A 20,701-nucleotide genomic window follows, 5' to 3' on the forward strand; every position below is an offset into this window, starting at 1 on the left:
ATCTTCAAACAGCAAGCGACGGGAGCGACGTGGGCTTAAAGAGATTGGCTTTTGGTCTCAGCACGGCAAAATCCTCATCTATTCATTACTGATTACGAAAATGGGAGATATCAAACGTTAGAAAGCTTCTGTGTATGGCTATGGTAGGCCCTTTTAGATGTTAGATCTGTTGGGATTGATCGATGTTTTTATGTATCATAAAATTCAGAGTTTATCTTCATGGTCAGAGTAATGTGGATGATACATGTACCTAACTGGCAGTATTCACACCCCATATCCATATATACGTGCATAGCAAATCAGAAATCGCATGACCATGTTCCTAGCTTTACTTCCATACTACTTCTGAAAGCTAGGCAGGCGAAAGGAAAGCAGATTCAGATAAAAGTAAATCAATACATTATGTGACAGGTATTTATTCCCCTAACGATCCTGAAAGTGTTTTACGTCAAAACCCCACTCCAATGAGGGATACGCCTGGATTATTATTTGCATTTAATGTACAGTTTTTAATTAAGTAGGTTAACCATTAACGAATAATCAGTTCCGTTTCATGTCAAACGAGACCGCTATGTCTTGAATATTGTGCTGTACAAATTATGATCCTAGCATCAAACTCACAACTGTGTTCTTTTAGCTGATTGCCTGAAGGCGTTTATTTAAACGTTTAAAAAGAGTGTGAAATTTTACGAATTCAGTATCCTTACAGCCTTCAAAGCCTGAATATCTTTCTCCATGTCAAGAACCTTCACATGCAGGTCACAATGCAAACCGTCACAAGTACTAATAAACTCCATTCCACGCCACGTCCTTTGTATTTTATCGCTTGTAGTGACTAACTGTAAAGTATGATATACCCACATATTGGTGGTGCCAGGGACACAAAACTGGTCATTCTCTTTGCCACAGATTCATAGTCAACATAAGAAGGCTCTATTTGTTGAGTAAGCGATAGATACAATGTCACATATTCAATCAAATGATAAAGAGCAGTGTGATATTTTGTGAGTGCCAGTACCATCCCTAATCCCTAATCCCTGGTCCATATGGCTACAGTGTATGCGTTCAGCATGTTTGGTATGTCATGGTAAGCTTCGGGGACCTGGAACTCCCGTGGTACACTCCCTGAGATAGAGACACACATCATTTGTCAGAATTTGCTAAAATCACCATGGATACGAGAAGTAACCTGTCAGCAGAGGGAAGGAAGCTGTATGTTATTAACTTTGTGGAGAAGCGCCATTGATGGATTTGGCTTTTGATTTATGGACATTTTCAATGACATTTACACCGTTAGAATTTTCTGACTAAAGATAACTGTGTAGTTCCAGGTGGTCACGTGACGAGCCACGTGGGAATCCAGATATCTAGAGCCGATGGCCAGATCATTCTGATGATGTTATTGTCACTCGCTGAATATCACAGCCAGTTCAAGGAGTAGCGCTGTGGGTAATTCAGTTTACTATGAACTTTGATTTATGGACTAAACATTTCTGTGTTAATTTATGGTCACATTCACCTATGTTTCCTATTGGTGAAAATAAAGACAATGGAACCTGACGGGTAAGACACTGAATTTGCCATTGATGACTCACATTCTTGCGAAGTGGTATTCTTGATCATCAAGTGATATTTCAGTCTCGTTTATTTCGGACAAAGTGTTTGGGGGTGGGGTGGGCAAGTAAAGATGTCGCTGTGGCTAACCTCATATTTAAGAAGAGCTTGAAAGAATTGATGACATACATCTGTATCTATTACATGTCTGATAGTTAAGACGACATTCTGTTCAACAATACATACGAACTGTATCTGAACGATAAGTGAATGAGAATAGTGCCTTGAACATGCTTCATGAACTTTATGGACTTTATCGACTCATCCTCTTGATTTCAGGTCCTGTGGATACTTTGTGAACCGTTTCCTACTTTTATGCGGCACTAAAAATGTCCTCTTTTATTAGGAATTAATACTGTTATTTATTTGGTCGGTGTTTTACGCCGTACACAAAAGTATTTTACTTATACGACAGCGGCCAACATTATGGTGGGAGGAAACGGGGCTGCTGACAGACCTTTCCACGTACGGCCAGAGAGGAAGCCAGCATTTGGTGAGAGGCTTCTGGGTCATTGTGCCGATACGCTTACGACCTCGGCACCAAAGCTTTTTTTATGAATTAATGTTACTGCTCTTAATCCAAACCGCCTTTCACAATGGAAACCTCGCAGAGGTATATTTGCTCCATTCTGTCCATCTGGAAGTATTACCATATTCTTGTTACCAGTATCTGGGACGAAGTCAATACTGGTCAATGTCAACATAAGCCACGTGATATTGGTAGCAATATTCATTGTGATTTCCAATGCTTGCCTATGTATTCCTCTAATAGTTGGAGCGTTAGTAAGACGTTTTGATGTGAGATCAGTGACGTTACATTGCATTGTCGTCATTGAGCTGTAGAACTAATTCTTCTCACTGATTAAAGATTTCTGACAGCATATCTCATTTATCCTGTTGTATTAGTCTTCTGCCTTCATGTGATCTGGACATTTCACCCAATTTGTCTTGGTGGCTCGTTCTTTCGAACAGATATCTTACTATCAAGTAACCAGTCAGTACATCTATTAGCTTGACATTTCAGACCATCAATCACACACAGGTCTTTTTTATGCTGCTAAATGTCAAAATCCTCGAGCAGTATTATCGATGCATGATTGAGTTTATTTTCCCCATTTCCCATTATGTCTACTAATGTGAGCTCAGCCATGAACATCTTCTGACACAAATAAAAAAATTATAATCTTGAAGAAATGAAATTTGGATACTGTAACTGTTAAAGGTGACACAACGAAGGCCTTAATGTAGTATGCGAGGTACAAATGTTTTTTTCTATTTTGACAGATTTAGTTGATGCGGTTTATATGTTTTAATCTAAACTGAAGCATTGAATTAATATATACAAGACCTCAAGGGCCGGTCGAAGTTTTGTCCACCTGTACTCTTTAATTAGATTGGGTCTTCAGGTAAATATCGCTAGAATATACGTGTATATGTATATTAGACTTCAAAACGTTGTAATAGTGTCTTGTTTATTCGATTGATGTCCTCAGTTGTAAAACAGAACCCGAGCATATTCTGGTACACAACAGGTGTACAGACCTGTACAGGCCTTTGCCTAGCATAGGGCCTGTAACAGTGCGGTATTATGTTCGATTTGTAGGTAATAGTCGTATATATTGAGTACATATGAACTTTTCTTCATGGAATATTCCTCATCTGAGGATGCAACTTTTTCTGTATGTCTTTTATACCTTTTTGGTGTTTAAAAAGCTGCCCATCATATCGATGATATTTTAAAAATGAACGTATAAAAATAGTTCTGAAGCAGTGTTTGTGGGAGGTTTACGTCTGTAAAATATGCTCGCATCGTGAAAGAAAGTTTGTTTTGTGTAAATACCTGTCTTACGATGTAACGTATGCTTAATATATATTTTGTGAATTGAAAACATAGAAGATACAGCTGGAAAGTACACCACTGAATTCCGGGATATATGTGGCTAATTTTCCGTTTATAATCTCATAAGGGAAAACGGGCTCATAAAAGATACCACCGAAGTGAAAACTGAACTGGTTACGACAGAATGCACTACAGTGCATACAAATTCTCTCGGGGTTCTTTGCCAATGAAAAGACGTGGATGGCCTATACAGGTTTGATTGGTTGAAGCCAAGCTAGCAAAGTTGTGGGGGTAAAGCACATCTGAAATCAATTAATTTTTTTCAAAACCTAGTTGCAGATGGAGAGGTCTTTTACTTTTTAACGGATCAAATGGTAAAGGAATACAAAATCAGTAGTGATGCAACTGCTGATGTTTTTTCTTTTTGCCAATATCCTTGCTTGAGGACGGTGAATATGCTTGCAGAGCTTTGCGTAGTTAAACCAATTGATTTCTTTCAGCTGCTCTCTGCAGGTGATATGATTACCTTTTTTCCACGTTTAGTTTGGCAGGAGAGCGCTGATGTTTAATTGGAGATAACGTGCCATTTGAACATGTCATGTGTATACCAGATAGATTAATTACCACAATACTTGCATGTTCACAGTTTCGGAGATTGGATATAAAAAATTACGTCAATAGTTCGTTTGCTTCCACCACCGTTTATAACACTTAAACGGGAGTCGATTGATGCAGGCATGGGCTGGGACAATTACTTTTGATACAACGCAATCCTTTCCAGAGACCATACGCTCTGCTAAAGAAGAACTTTAGAGATGATTTTAATATTAGTACTAAGTGTTCATTGTGGACCAGTCTGTTATAATGGTATTAAGCATTTACAATTCTCCTCACGTTTTACTGTCAAGATAAAGCTGAAAGTGGGAGTTATAACTTTGCCTATTCTTGACACTTTTGATTCAGTTTAGAGTGTAACATGTTGAACAGTAATAAAATTGTCACCTTTGTAGGACTATGCGTAACAAAATGATAAAAGAGTATATAATTCTTTACAGCTTCCCAGTCGCGAATTGTATCTAGCAAGATATTCCTGCTTTCTTGTCCCATGTAACATTCGTTTTTTTTGTTGAACCTGCCCTTACACCTCCACTCCATGATTTATGAAGGTCTGCATCTTCCTCATATCAGCAAAACATCAGCAAAATATCAGTGTCGCAGCAGCAAAACATCAGCGTCACATCGGCAAAATATCAGTGTCGCAGCAGCAAAACATCAGCGTCACATCGGCAAAATATCAGTGTCGCATCAGCAAAACATCAGCGTCACATCGGCAAAATATCAGCGTCGCATTAGCAAAACATTTAGAAAAACATCTGGCTCTGTGATTTAAATTAGTATTTGAAATGAACTGGCTATATCTGTTTATTTGGCTTCCGAACGTTCTTCAACCCAGACATGATGATTACACAGTAGTTCTGTTTAATTTCACTATGTAAACAAATACTATGAGTATTGTGTTTTGTAAATTGTTTCTGCAAATGATTGCTGGGATATTTAGTTTTATTTTGGTGGTATTACTTAACGCCATAGTCAAGAATGTTTGACGGCGATCGACGGCCCCCAGTTTTCGTGGATAGGAAACCGAGGTGCCGGAGATATACCACCGGTATTTCGCAAGTTATTGACGAACTTTCTTGCATGGATTTCCATAACATTTGGCAGAACTATTTGAGGTAATGTGGCTCTCTGTACGGTAGCACAGTTACAGCTCTGGATCAGTGCACAGCTTATCAAAACCATGCGATTCATAAGTTTGGTACACCAGGTCACGAATTGCCTGTTTTCAACCTATACAATAGCCCAGAGCAATGTGCTACGACTCGCTTGACATGACTCAGTCTGTCTTGTTTAAACATACACGTGTTTTATACTGCCGAACGCGAAACTCAGTGTGTAAGTGAAACAGTGGTCCTAAACTGGGAATTCTTTATCTTCTCTCGAACTGTAAATATCAGTGTATATTTTGAGATTCTTGTTTTACGGCGTACTCGAGAACATTTCGCTTATACGACGGCATATACCACACAGACAGTAAGTCGCCAATACAGCTGATGGAATTGCTGTAACAGGGCTGGCCTCCGTTATATCAACTCCTGAAGAAGGTCCATCAATTCTTCTACAATGAGACAGAACGCCTATGTATAGCCGGCAATTCCGTCGGTCAGCTTCGATTTTCTGATTTTGGAGAACCTGATGTGTAGATCAACAATTACAGGTCACCTTAACTTGTCGACACCGTGCCATAGGTCATGACGTCACAACCTGTTGCTAGAAGCGGTAACAGTAAAAGCCAGCGAAAGTCTCCATCGGACATCATCAGTGTAAGTTACCTCGTCGTCACCCCACTCGGTTATGCTGTGATAATCTGCTACCAGTACCAGTAGCCGTTAGCGATGGTCACATATTACATCAGTGTCACCTGCAACGATTTTACCGTCTTACAATCGTTTACCAGAAGCAGTACATGTCATTGATGGTTGTCCTCACTTTAACTCTGAAAATTAACATATCGTTTAAAAAAATTTCACTTCTAATAAAGTTGCTCATTGCTGGACATTGCACGTTAATAGCTGTATTGCAGTATCGAAAATTCCCTAATTAGACAGTTTTATCCACCTGAACAAAGCAGGGGCTGAGACATGGAGTCGTTTCTCCGGAAACCCTCTCAGTCGCCAGCATCTAAGCAAAAAATTCTTGAGCCCGCTTTTCAATCTCGATAAAATAAATACATAAATCTGCACGATTAGTTACTCACGTGCCTATGGGTTAGGAGAGTATACGTCACTAACAGTATAGAAAAACAACATAGGCAACAGATAAAATACACTACCGCAGTAAACTTAAGACTTTTGATAATAGTTCTGCGATGCAGACCGATGAGTCATGATATTTGTATGTTTATAGAAAATGTGTATTGAGCTATAGATAGTTGGGGTCGTCGCAGTTTTCAAAGCGGCTTAAATAATGTTACGGTAAATCAGAGATTCATAGACACTCTCTGTATGAAGATTTCTACATTTTTTTTACTATCTCTGCTGTTAAGGAAAGTTATTTATAGAAAAATACATTCGCATGTCCTTGAGGATTTGAGAACGTGAACTGGGCAGATTTAATACCACCTGTAAGTACGAAATTTCATGGTACGTCTTACAAAGAAAATGGGCCTTGAATTTTGTGCAAGATCATAAGTAGTAGTCATCGCACGAAGAGACACCATCTGTGGTTTCTCCTGTGCGACTGATCAGAAGGCTGATATTTTCCCAGAACCTTTTCACTGTGAATTAACAAGTAGCGTCAATATCTTCTTGTGTGGATGGATTTTCTCTGAATGGAAGAGGTCAACGCTCTCCAACAAACCACTCATGTGGAAAATCTCTGCGGGGTCCCAGCCGTGTCTACTCATTGCCCCGCGGAATGGTTATTCTAGAATCTTTACAACGACACACAAATTCTCAAAACTAAAGGAATGATTTTCATTTGCGGCATTAAAATTAAACCTGTCTTAAAATAATGAAATTGTGTACAGGTTGTCAAGATTCTTTCCTATACGTTCACCAGGCTAATCTGCGATGTTCTAACCAATAAACGAGTTGTGACTGGTAAATGCAGCGGAAAAGCAACAAACACTTCTACATATTGTTGAAATTGGGTCACTAATCGTTTTATTAGCTCTCATGACCACGGCCAAACGGTCCTTAAAAGGATATTGTACGCAATTAGGCTGCTGTAAATGATAGTTTCGGTATTAGGTTCAAATTATGTTTTCTTGAAGAGAGAAAACAAAACACTTTCCTTTAACAGCCCAAACAAATCAATCCGCACAAAGATTCAGTTCTGTCTACTTTACTTTGCAAAAGGCGTTCTTAACACATAAAAATACAGAAGACATTTCGGCAGAAGATTTATTGAATGTGTAACCAGCAAAACCCATTTCCATTGTTTTTTTCCGCTTGCATAATGTGGTATTTTGAAATGCGAAGAGAACAGCAGGCCCAAACCTGGTCGTAACTTAGCAGGACAGAGCTACACAGAAAATTTGCCACAGTTTGTCAGATCTCTGTGTAACACAGACATTCTAACATAGGGGAAATTATTGTGAATAAATGTAAACATGAATTATGTCCTTTACACGAAAGAGAAACAACGATCTTGCCAGTGGAGATTTGAAGTCTGTTCGAAGCCCCGGTTTTGTCTGTAACCGTGCAGTCTCTAAACTTAGACATCGTAACGGACACTCGTAGACCGATCGTCTGTTATATTGAACGTTCCAAATAAACGATGGCAGGACCAGATTCAAAAACAAAGTTGAACACAAACCACGCGTTTATTCACGCAGTCCCTAAGACGCTGGTCTGCTTTGTCCACACAATGACGCCGGTCTAATCACAGTCTCCAAAATATGTTCATAACGTAACTCTGTTACAGTGTCGTGTAAAGGTAGCTCTAATCACAATGTCGTGTTGACGTAGCTCCAATCAGTGCCGTGTTGACGTTTCTCTAATCACAGCGTCGTGTTGACGTAGCTCAAATCACAGTTTCGTGTTGACGTAGCTCTAACCAGTGTTGTGTTAACATAGATCTAATCACAGTGTCGTGTTGACGTATCTCTAATCACATTGTCGCGTTTTCGTAGCTCTAATCAATGTCGTGTTAACGCAGCTTTAATCAGTGTCGTGGTGACGTAACTTCCATCACGTACTGTTGGTGACGAAGCTCTAATGACTGTGTGATAATCAGTGTTGTGTTAACGTATCTCTAATCACAGTGTCGTGTTGATGTATAACTAATCACAGTGTCGTGTTGACGTATCCTTAATCACAGTGTCGTGTTAACATGACTCTAATCACTATGTCGTGTTGACATAGACTTCATCAAGCAGCGTTGCTGACGAAGCTCTAATCACAGTGTCGTGTTAAAGGTGGCTCTGATCATAGTGTCGTGTTAAGGTAGCTCTAATAACAATGTCGTGTTGACATAGCCATCATTACACAGCGTTGCTGACAAAGTTCTAATCACGCAATGATGTCAACGAATCTCTAAAGCCAGTGTCGTGTTGACTTAGCTCTTATCAGGCAGTTTTGTTAACGAAACTCTACCCAGTGTCGTCTCGATATACCACTAATCACGCAGTATTTTCGGCGAAGCTCTGTGATGAAAGTATAATAACACATGTATTGCCACGAAGCTGTCATCAAACAAGCTGTATTTATTTATGTATTTGATTGGTGTTTTACACAGTACTTATTATTTCACTTATATTACGTCGGCCAGCGTTATTGTAGGAGGAGACTGGGGGAAGCCCACGGCCATCCACACTAACCACTCGCTTCACGCAGGCTCACGTATGTATAATCGCACAGCCTCGAAGTCATAACACTGTAATCGTTACGCCAAGGTTGAGTCTTTCTTGCCTTCAGAACCTACCAGATTACATTATACATAAGAGTGTGTTTGTTTCTGCATTCTTATGCAAATTATTAGGTAATGAAACATGTGAGAGCAATACTGTTATACTTTTATGGCTATATTTGTTATTTACACCGTGTGTGTCGTTATGACTGAGAGATAGCCCCGCAAAGACGCGAATCCACGCTGGCCAATTAGAAGTTTTCATGTGACCTGTAACCGAGGTGGGAAATCATTGACTGGAAATGAGTGGTTCTTCGGATTAACCCGTGACATAGGACTGTCAGTGAGTGTGTGTGAAGTGGTAGAGAGAGACCTTTATCAGTGAGTGTGTGTGAAGTGGTAGAGAGAGACCTTTATCAGTGAGTGTGTGTGAAGTGTTAGAGAGAGACCTTTATCAATGAATGTGTGTGAAGTGGTAGAGTGGGGTCTTTGTCAGTGGGTTTGTCTAAAGTGGTACGCGGGATTACCTTTGTCAGCAGGCTTCTGTGAAGCGATACGAGTGGGTTTTTGTCAGAACAGACGGTCAGCTTTCGTCATTAGCCATATAATAATCCATAAATAACGTTGAGACAGACGAGATATAATAGGGCATTTGTATACGCAGGTAATAAGCACTTGCAATATCATTTACTTTCCCTGGAAGTGATACAGCTGAATAAATTTACAGGCGAGGCGAAAGATGATGGACTATAATACAAATATTATATTGAAAATTTACTTTCAAATTCCTTTCAGGTTAAGACATCTTGAAGCGTTTTTGGGCGGCACCTGCTGGTTAATGAAGCTTTTCATGAGATATCGAATTGACACTCGCCAAGTTTAGCAAACAAATACCGATTTAATCACAAGAGTATTCACCAATCCTGTACTCTATAACATCAAGGGATTCTGTACAAGTCGTCTTGACATTCTAGGTCACAATTCCTTGTACATCTAGGATTTCACAATGGGACTATGGCCTGTGTGCCAATCTACTCTGCCATCATGGGATGCCAGTGTTGTATGTATTACGTGGTATTTGTACAGCTACGCACAATTGACGCGATCTGTTTATAATTTGTTTTATAAACTACTGAAATGTCTGTTTAGGAGCATGCATTGGTAAGGCTCACTGGTTCGAGTGCCGTTTGGAGGATTGTCAGAAACCTGAAAAGATGCGATGATAGTTTCAATATACAGTTTTCTCAGGGAGGGTAAAATTGGTAAAATCACCCAAAACGTTCAAAAGATATACAAGGCCATATGACAATGTACGAGTTATTCACACGATTTATGATGTCATGATTTATCCACGTATACTATTACATCGGCAGGCATAAATTCTAAGTTGTTACTTACCCTACCACCATGCAGGGTCTAACGGACACACCAGACAACGAGACTGGGTGTTATTAATCACTGCTGGGGATCATCTAGTATTTCTGACTTTGAACTACTGGTGGCTTTTATGGCATATCTACGACAGCTATAACTATTTACAAATACAACAGAGCGATAATTAGCTGTCCCCTCCATTCAGCGCACCGTTCAGCGTGATTTTCAGTCTAAGTAACTACCCCAGGAGAGAGTTGATCAGCTGTCAACTATGCTATTTAGTAAGCGACTAAAAAGTGCCCTATTAACTAAATCGGCAAAAGTTTCTGTTCTTATAAATTAATCTATACTTTAATCTAGCCGTTCATAGAAACTGGCTCTGTAATGTAGACTGGGTTATAAACCAATCCAAAACAGTTGTAAAAGTAATGCATATAACTATAATTGAACGGAAAAGACAGGCAACGACTGTCAAACTGAAGCTACACTTAAGCTACAATGCAGTTTTTCTCGTGTGTTTTGATTAAACGGATATTGGCTTCACAGTCTTCGCAGCACATGCCAGCGGGTCAGTACCCTGTCAACGTTTTGGCATCCTCGACTGAGTTTTTTTCTTGATGCACTATAGCTTCATTCACACTCACAAGCTTTTTCCCAAATTCGACGATAGCTGGACAAAAACAAGACAGATTTTATTTGAATGACATCTTGGAGAAGGAGAATTTGGGTGGAAACAAATATATTCCGGAAGCAGACTGGATTAAGCCTCAATAAAAGGAAACTGTTGGTTTAAGGATTTCAAACTTTTCCTTGTAGAAAGACGGCAGTTCAGTACATGAAATGCCAGTCCTGGCTATTACTTTTAAATCGTATAGTTTATACTGTATTATCTTTGCATATATATCTGTATAGAGAAACAAGCACATTTCCTCTGATTGTGGACGTAAATGTCATTTGTCTAATCAATAATATGCATATTCATAAATATTTGTTGTTATCTCCGAACTTCTCAATTAAAAAAATGTGCAGAAAAAGGCTATGACAAATGTTATGATATGTAAAGACGTGAAGGTTTTGAACTTGTCAGCTGCCGTGATGTTGCTGTTAAAGAATGCGGTTAAAAATGTGGTGTTGGATAACTTGCACATGAAGTTGTTGAAACACAACAACATAGATATTGACTTCTGTGTGCTTGTGTAATGGGCTTTCCAGAACACAGTATATGGCATCAAATCCCAGGCGCCTCGTTCGTAATGACATCTCTACAGAACTCAGCCTTCGGGTTTTTCTTCTTTAACCGCTACAACTTCGTTCATAGCTAAACGTTAAAAAAAACAGCACAGGTTAGAGAAAACGACAGATCTGATTCAATTGGGAGACGATGAATAAATATGGACGGGAATGCGATCAAAGATATTCCTCAAAAATATCCGAAAGTTTTTATATATTTCTTTTAATGATTGAAAAGATTTCCAGTATAGACAGAGGAATTAAATGGATCAAGACAGCAATACTTGTCATCATCACATGTCACTCTTATTCCTTAGAATGTACGATTATCCTTGAAAGTCTCTGTTTTACAAAACTGGCAATATTTCTGGCCTATGATAACCTGCTTTATGTTTAGTAAAGAAATATTTGTAGAATTTCAGAAAACGGCCAAGAGCCAATGGGCATAACTACATGTTCATAAGATAAACTCACTTTCAGATTTCTTATATTGATTTATCTCTAAATCTAATGAGTCTAGGTCAACGCTTATACACTCCATGTGTACACGAAGTAATTGCCCGCACTGCTATTGCTTAGGCATCATATTAAAAATAGTAACATATTATATATTTTTTGGTAAAACTAAGGTCACATCGAGAGAATGTACATGTAAAGATAAAAAGCCAATGTATGAAAATCAGTGTTGACTTTTTATGGCTGTACTGTCTTGTGATTTGTGACTTATAATCGATGCTTACTTGGCTCATTCATTTATTCATTCATTCATTCATTCAGTTAGTAGCAGTGTGCATTTTAACATGACTACATCTCCAGCACACGTACTGCGCATGTGAATGGGTCTGTCCTTTATCCGGAGAATTATGTGTAAGACTGAGCTATAATCTAAAACGGTATCTGTATCCTTATGGCTGAAATATCGCAGGTGTGGATTTACATCTTAATCATTCATTCATTCATTCAAAAATGATATTATTCTTAAATGCCTTTTGGAACTACAAAAACATCAACAGCTATACAACAGGTGCTTTTCTTGATGCTTACGAAGTTATTTGTTATGTGGTCAAACAAAAACTATACTGAGTTTGAGTGACAATGTCGAATGCCCACAAAGTTAAGCTGACTGCAGCTTTTCTTGAGTCTGATGAAAAGGCTGATCTGATTCTAAGTGGACAAATTAGTTCAAAGAATCGATACGACAGAACACATCATTTTTATTCATCAAACATCTTTCACATAAAACGAACATAACATTAGCTATCACAAAACAAACCTAAATCTAAATTTTAGCAATACATGACTACTCTACACTCAGGCCTACGTAAACTTATTTCCAGTTCCGACATCAAATATACTGAAAACGTTAAAATACAGACAGAGGCTATCTTATTGTTTTACCTGTTTAACCAAAACACGACAATATTGCTGTGAGTGATCCTGTCTGTTACTGTTGCTGCTTGATTGACTGGTGTGTTAGTCTCTGAGTCCCAAGTATCTCACAGAGACACTTGGAACATAATATAGACCATTAATTGTCGTGTGAAAGTGTCATAAAACAACTACGCGAAAACCTCATATTCGTGAGTACTACCTGTTTCAGACTATGCTACGATAATGTAAGCAATGCCACGCGATAATATACCAAAATGCAAGCCATGCTGTTAAGCGATGTTACGACTTTGCACATGTGGCAAGCCATGGTGCCATGTCCTTTAACAATATCAAGATACACATCTAAACTACAACATTAAAAACCGTGTATCCTCTGCATCTATAGCACCCGTCTACAATAATATCAGACAATATTACATTAGTTGAAAATCTCATCAGTTACGAGCTCACTGGGTCTATTCAGTGCATTATTTTCTGTGCCTTGAAAGTCATTGCTTTTGGATGCTGTAAGATGGTTAAAAAGAATGGAGAAGAACTGGTTTTTACATGTTAAATACAGTCAATCTAAAAAAAATATGTTTTTACAACTGAAAAATGTGGTATAGCAAAACGTGTCTACTCGATTGAGGCCATTTTAAAATTTCGAAGTGACATGTTATTGTGACAACTTTCATGGGATTTTACAAATTGGGACACTAAATTCGTAAGCACATTTGAAAACTAGAAACAGTCTTTATGTCTTGAAAAATGAAATGTTAATTCCTTACCAATCACATTATTTGAATTGAATATTAAAAAACAGACTTACTAAGTTAAACAGCTTTACAAAACGGAGAATAGGCGGGGAAAAAAGCGCTCCTTGACGTGAGTGACAACCGCAAACCTTTGAGATCTTCTTGGAGTAGCCACCAATAAATCCCGAAACGATTCGTCTGTGTTTGAAAAACCTGTTTGCTACAGACATGCAAGATTGGCCACAACTTTAATTTAGTTTTTATTAATCATTTTATTTTACGAGCATTTTTGCGAGGATCTTTTATGGGACTAACAATGTTTTTAGATTATTGATTTCTCCATATAAATCCCAGATTAACCGTAACATACACATTCCAGGGAATTTAATGGCCTACATCTCCTCATCTGTCATGTAAATCAATATATCAGTCTTCTAACACCAAAAATACAGAAGATCTTGCCCGTGTTGCAGACATCCAAGAAGTATCGATCTTTCATATAGTGAGTACGGTTCAAATGGATGAAATAGTTATACAGTGGTTAACCTCAGTTGCTATCTTTGATTTAAAACATTCCGTGATGGTAACTCTTGAACTCATGGTAAATACACGGGTACACATTATTGTGATGAGCTCTTCCTAACACTGGTACACATTATTGTGACGAGCTCTTCGTACCATTGGTATGCATTATTGCTCTTCGTACCACTGGTATTCATTATTGTGAATGGATCTTCGTAAGAATGATTAACGTGACTAGGTCTTCTTACCAATGGTATACATTATCGCGGCTAGCTCTTTCTACCAATGGTAGGCATTATTGTGACTGGCTTCTCCTACCACTGGCACACATTATTGTGACTAGCTCTTCCTATCACTGGTACGCATTATTGTGAGTAGCTATCGCCACTCACTTATTGAAATTATGTGCATCCGCACTGGCCTGTCTGCGTACACTGTTGATGTTGGCACACTGTAGATGTTTTTTGTGAACATAATAGATTAAACGTTCAAACAAAATATGCATAATCCACTGAGTGCTGAGGGAATGGAGATGTCTCTTAAGTGATGTTTCTTGCAGCTACCATTAACAGGTCAGAGGTGAGATGAAGAGACGCATACAATACAGAGATCAGAGATAAACACAAAACAGAAGTAAAGTCATGTGTCTATCTTTCAGAAAGAAGCTTGATGGTTTTTGTTTAAGGCTCTCTTTGATCTAGCCTACCGATATAGTGTTAAAATGTTGCTTCGTTACAAAAAATGATAGTCATGAGAATTTGAAAGATCACTGAAAAAGAAGTTAATATTTAATACCGATACTTACGCACTTGCTCAGTCTACCTATGTTGCTAGAGATAAATGTTGGCATAACTTATCTGTATACGTTTAAATTAAAACAACGTAGATAACTTGTATTGATCTTGGCACACTGGAGCAACTCCGTTCTCTGAATATCTGTTTTTGAAGATTATGTATTATATATTATATTTACACAAATATACACTGAGATACTTCACGTTGCCAAACAAGGTCAGCTGCTAAGGAAAACCAGACTACCAGTATAGTGAAAGAAACTGAGATGAAAGTCAAAATATACATTACCGTACTACTTTAAATAACCTCATAGTCAGGCAAGTTCTGGGTTCCAATGATTACAAGGTGGGGAATGTAAAAATGTCTTCCGTCATTTCTTATCACGCTTCCGTCGTGTCTTATCACGCTTCCGTCGTGTCTTATCACGCTTCCGTCATGTCTTATCAGGCTTCCGACTGCTGAAGTCATTCATATCACACGATTAAAGGATTCACTTGGACAGTGCTGTCGTGACAGAACCACTTCTTAAAAGAGAAGAAAACATAAAAGTGATACCAAAATCAGATGAAAGAGCGTCAAAACTTATTTGCAAATATGGTTTTTATAACTTTAATATTTTTAGATCTTTTTTTTTTCGGGAGAAAAGGGTAAAATATAAATATGATCGAAATCCAGGTTAAACACATTTATTAGCTGAAATGACTAAATACTAGTGCAAATATATTCAATAGTCATGTGTTACATCATCATTTATAACATTTTTACACAAAGACTATATACACCAAAGGGGGTCCCAAAGACCCGCCATACAAAAATTATTTTCAGTTGTCTTATTCTCTTTAAAGAAAAATGGAAAAAAATATTAAACACATTTACAACTAACTTTTCGAACGTCTTCATCTGAAATGTATGTAATTTTTATATTTTTTCCACCTTTCAACTGTGAATGATATATGAAAGAGGATCTAGCTAACAGAAGATAACTACGTTTCCCTTCGAGATTTTGCTCTTGTAATTGTAAGAAACAGAAGATCAATTTGCTGATTATAATTTGGGAATTGATGTGTGACGCGATAGGTTTAGATATCCGTGATCAAACTACACACAAAGACAAACCACTGCACATTTAATAGTTTGTAGGTAAGAATGATTGGCACTTCTTGTTAACTGTGTCATACAGAGAGCCTACATATGGAAGAAGCATACGTGTAAATATATGGAAGCCGGATGAGGACATCTCGCGTCACGGTCCGCGGATCGCGGTCTGGGGCACGAGGACGAAGCAGATCGAGCCCGAACGTTACCGTTCTAGTGCCGCGGCCCGCGACCCGCGAGGCGAAAGGACGACGGGATGAGGACGGTACCTTTGGCGTCCCGCGGCCAGCGACCACATGACTTAGGCCTACCTGCTATAGATCAATAGTAGTAATCTGGAGGGCAAGCCGCTGACAGAAATTGACGTGTTTTTCGGAGTCATTCTTAAACCTTGTTCTAGACTTATGAAATGGACAAACTTGTAGAGGCTACCAATAAAAATTCAGTGCTCAAATATCGTCTGAGTAAAAAAATGCTTAGAAATTATGTATAAATGTTTTATTACATCACAAATGGAATATGCAGATATAGCTTGGGACAGATAAATACCATAGAGAATATCCAAAAGGACGCTCTGTGTGTTATCAGTGGTTTGGATAAAACGGTTGTTTCTTACCTAGTATATGATACATATACTAGGTATTCATACAAATGTATACACGACGCCAGATACAGAGACTGCTATTCGTTCAAAATCATATCAGTGATGCATTAAGCAATGTATATGACAATAAACTACCACCATACACCAACATCGGAACAACAAACCACTAGCAAGAAAAAACAGCCGGCTTTATCCCACCATAATGACGACCTCCGTTGTACAAGTGAAATAGTCTAGAGTACGAGTATTTAAATAATAAATCGATGAGACAAAATAGCGCATCAGGACGGCCACTGAGCTACAGCTATGATACATCTCTACAAGTATGTACATGCGTGTGTATGTGAGGTTCGTGGTCAATATTTTAGTGACGAGGAACTTTAGTACAGGGGTTACTGAACTACGCGTACTTTGATGTAATGATCGCCCCTTCTCAGCACAGATTTCCCTCTTCACATAATGAATGAATGAATGCTTACGGTTTTACCTCGTACTTAACAATTTTTCAGTCATATGACGACGACTTCATGTAATGTTTTTTCCTGTATCTGTCTATACCCTTTTCTATCTACGTAATGTCTATTCATCTATGTCTACGTGTCTATGGATATTGTTCCATCTGCACAGGTTAATAATGAGACAAACCCAGAATCTTAATGTTTACAAAAAATGGCAATGGGTTTTTTTTCTCGCTATTTGCACGTATCATGCAATACGAATGGGTTGCCATTCTTCTAATATGAAACTAAATGGGATCTATGCATCGAACAGACGTTCGTACATCAGCCGTCAATCAATAAGGACATTCCGGGTTACTAATCGCCAATTCCGATGTATAAAAAAAAAGCCGTGTAACACAAACCACCAATGAACTAAGAAAGTATATGAAGTACGAAAATAGGATGGAATCATGCAAAGAGAAGCAATCGACAGTTTTCAATGATGTTGAAAAGACTCAAGGTATGTACTAGGCGACTGAGTGAAATCAGTATCCAAATCGTGTACCATGCTAGAATATCAATTGTCGATAACAAAGTATGTGTCACTTCATTGTGTTCATTTCATTATCCTGAGGATGTACATTGCACATCACAGGCCCATCTCTTAGCATTACACCAAATGGACAAGTCTAGTTTGGTTCACAGATATGAGTTTGCCACTCGCCACATAGCGTGTGTTACTTACATCCAATGACCCAGGAAACGCTGGTGGCACGACTTGAGGTGGCTTGAGGTTTTGCTCCAAACTAGTGGAAGCCTATGGGATTAGAAAACCTACGCCTCCATCCCATCCAGCACAACCTGCATGGAATTAATGTCAGTATAATAAAACACTTATTAGCCTGTAGCTAAGTTTATACCATGAATCCCTGGCCTGAGGTTAGTCTCGGCCAAACTGGCCAGACAGAGGCACACACACACATATGCACCCAAATAAATGCGCACATGCAAATTATACGTGTTTGCGTATATGTTTTTATTTATTTGTTTGATTGTTGTTTAACTCCGTACTCAAAAATATTTCACTTATACGACAGTGGTCGGCATTAAGGTGGGGAAAAAACAGACAGAGCCCAGGGGAGTCCGCAGGTTTCTGACAGATCCTCGCACATATACACGACGGAAGAGAAAGCCAGCATGAACTAGAATTGGTGATAGACGCCATTGCCATTGTGCCGCGTTGACACGTTAAACAATCTGTTTGCCTCATCGAGAACTAGTAATATATCATGACGAAAAAATCGAAGAGTATCTAGATACACAAGAAAGATTATGAGAACGTTACCATTCGCGAGCGATTTGCTCCATCGTCGAGCCGCGGCCCCGCGACCAACGGGCGCGACAGAAAGGGACGAGAACGATCACCGCGAGCGGTACCGTTATCCTCCCATCCCCACCTCGCCCCGCAGGTAGCCAGCCGAGGCACGAGAACGATACTATTCGCGCGCGATTTGCACCACCCTCGTGCCGTGGCCGCTACCCTCTGACCGCGGGTCGAGATGTCCTCATCCGGCTTCCATATATATAGGCATCAAAGAGACATGTGTAAACCAATCGTCAACAAAAATGTTTCAAGTCAAAACTCTCAAGTCCATTTTCCAGAACAATACTCAATAGAAACCACCAAGGAACTAGAACAGAAAGTATATAAAGTGTGAAATTAAGTAAGGAAATTATGTAAAGAGAAGCAGTCTGCAGTCAATCACATTGGAAAGACGCAAGGAATGTTCTAAGCGAAAAAATGAAATCAGTTTCCAAATCGTGTGCCAAGCTAGTTTATAAGTTGTCGATAGTAAAACTGTAATTCTGTTACACTTCGATTGCAACTTAAGAATCTGCGTTTGTTATCAAAATGCCTCATTGTTGATCATATAAACAGATATAGTTAGAGGTCTTTATCAAAGACGTGGCTGTAGGACCTGATGAGTCGCCTTAAGATTGGTGGCGTTATATCTAGTCTGACAATTCGGAATGATATTTTCTCTTTGGATGCGTTTGATTAGTTTACCGGGGATGAAATTATCTGTGGGTTTCGAATTTGATGGACGGATATGTGAGAAACAATTTCAGAAGGGCCGAGTTTCAGGGTGTTCGGCAGAGAAACATACTAGATTATTGTTGATGTAGCGTCAGGGTATGCTGGTGTGTCAGGAAATGCAGAATTGTGGAAGTAATCAAAGTGCGATAAAATCCACTTCTGGGCTTTCATGATACTACGAGAGAGAGAGAGAGAGAGAGAGAGAGAGAGAGAGAGGAGAGAGAGAGGAGAGAGAGAGAGAGAGAGAGAGAGAGAGAGAGAGAGAGAGAGAGAGGAGGTAGGGGGAGGATGTTAAAGACCTTGATGCATCAGTCGAGTTGTTGGGGTTAATTTTACTGGGTCTCCTGATTGGTTCCCGGACTCTTTCAGCTCTAAACGAGACAAAAATACCCTTTGCTCGAAATAAATGTTATTTGTCACAAAACACATGGTTAGCCTCGATAAGGTTGACAGAGATTCCAACACAATACTGAGCTTAACAAGACCGTTTGAGTTTCGTGGACGTTGTAATTGTGTCTTGATGGGTCTGATTCTGATAAATCTTAGGCATTCTATTCCTAAGGCCAACACTACTGGATACTAATAATTAACTCAGGGCCTGTCCAATTTATACGCCACTGTTCAGCAATTTACGACAACCTTCAAAAGAGCCCGAATACAGCAGCTTTGCTGTCATGAAACGTCAGTGGTATTTATGCATACATATAGTTTCAGATAAAGGAAAACAGAAGGAAGACACGAATTAATACTGCATCAAAAATTACGACTGGACAATTCATTTACCAAGGCTCATAAAATAGCGCGGCTACAGCTTGAAACCGCCGCAGGAAAGCTTGGTCAGGAATATTTACTAAGCAGAAGAAATTGTGATGGCCGGAAAGAAACTGAAATCAATTTCGATGATAAAATTGATTTAGTTAAGTAAGAGCGTTCTCAGTCTGTCAGTTGATAGGCAGGCAACCATTAGGAAGAACGGAGCCCTATTTCATAATAGGGAATAAAATATGGTGACAGTATGGACTTTTATTTGAATCCCTAGACAACCACACCATGATACAATAGTCAAAATAATATTTGCCCTTTGTTGCATTGGAAAGTCCAACAGAATAAGTCATCTAGTAAATAAGACATTCCTCCTGCCTGAAAATATACAGCGGTAATTCAGTGTAAACTGCAGGTCAAAGTCTAAAACATCTTACAACAGAAACTTTCTCCCATTGATAAAAAATACTTCTTAACAAAATACTGCATTTTTTTAGAAAACCAGATACTTGTTGTCGTGATGGAAAATATATGTGTTAAACTAAAAGCTTCATCCTCTAATTCTGCTTATATCATGGTACCAGAGAGGGTCTAATTTGCTACTATTTATACATTTACCCTCTGAGTTGCACGTCTTTTTTCTATCTAATGTATGTCTTTGAGAGAGAATTGGTAACTACGATAGGCAAGAGGTTGAGTAGCGTCTACTACTGCCTGATAACATACTACTGACTAGTCTAATGGTAAAGAGACTGATGGTACATCATTTGATGGAGTCTGCTTGTGAATATG

This window comes from Liolophura sinensis, chromosome 6 (genome assembly GCF_032854445.1).
Source record: "Liolophura sinensis isolate JHLJ2023 chromosome 6, CUHK_Ljap_v2, whole genome shotgun sequence".
NCBI lineage: Eukaryota > Metazoa > Mollusca > Polyplacophora > Chitonida > Chitonidae > Liolophura > Liolophura sinensis.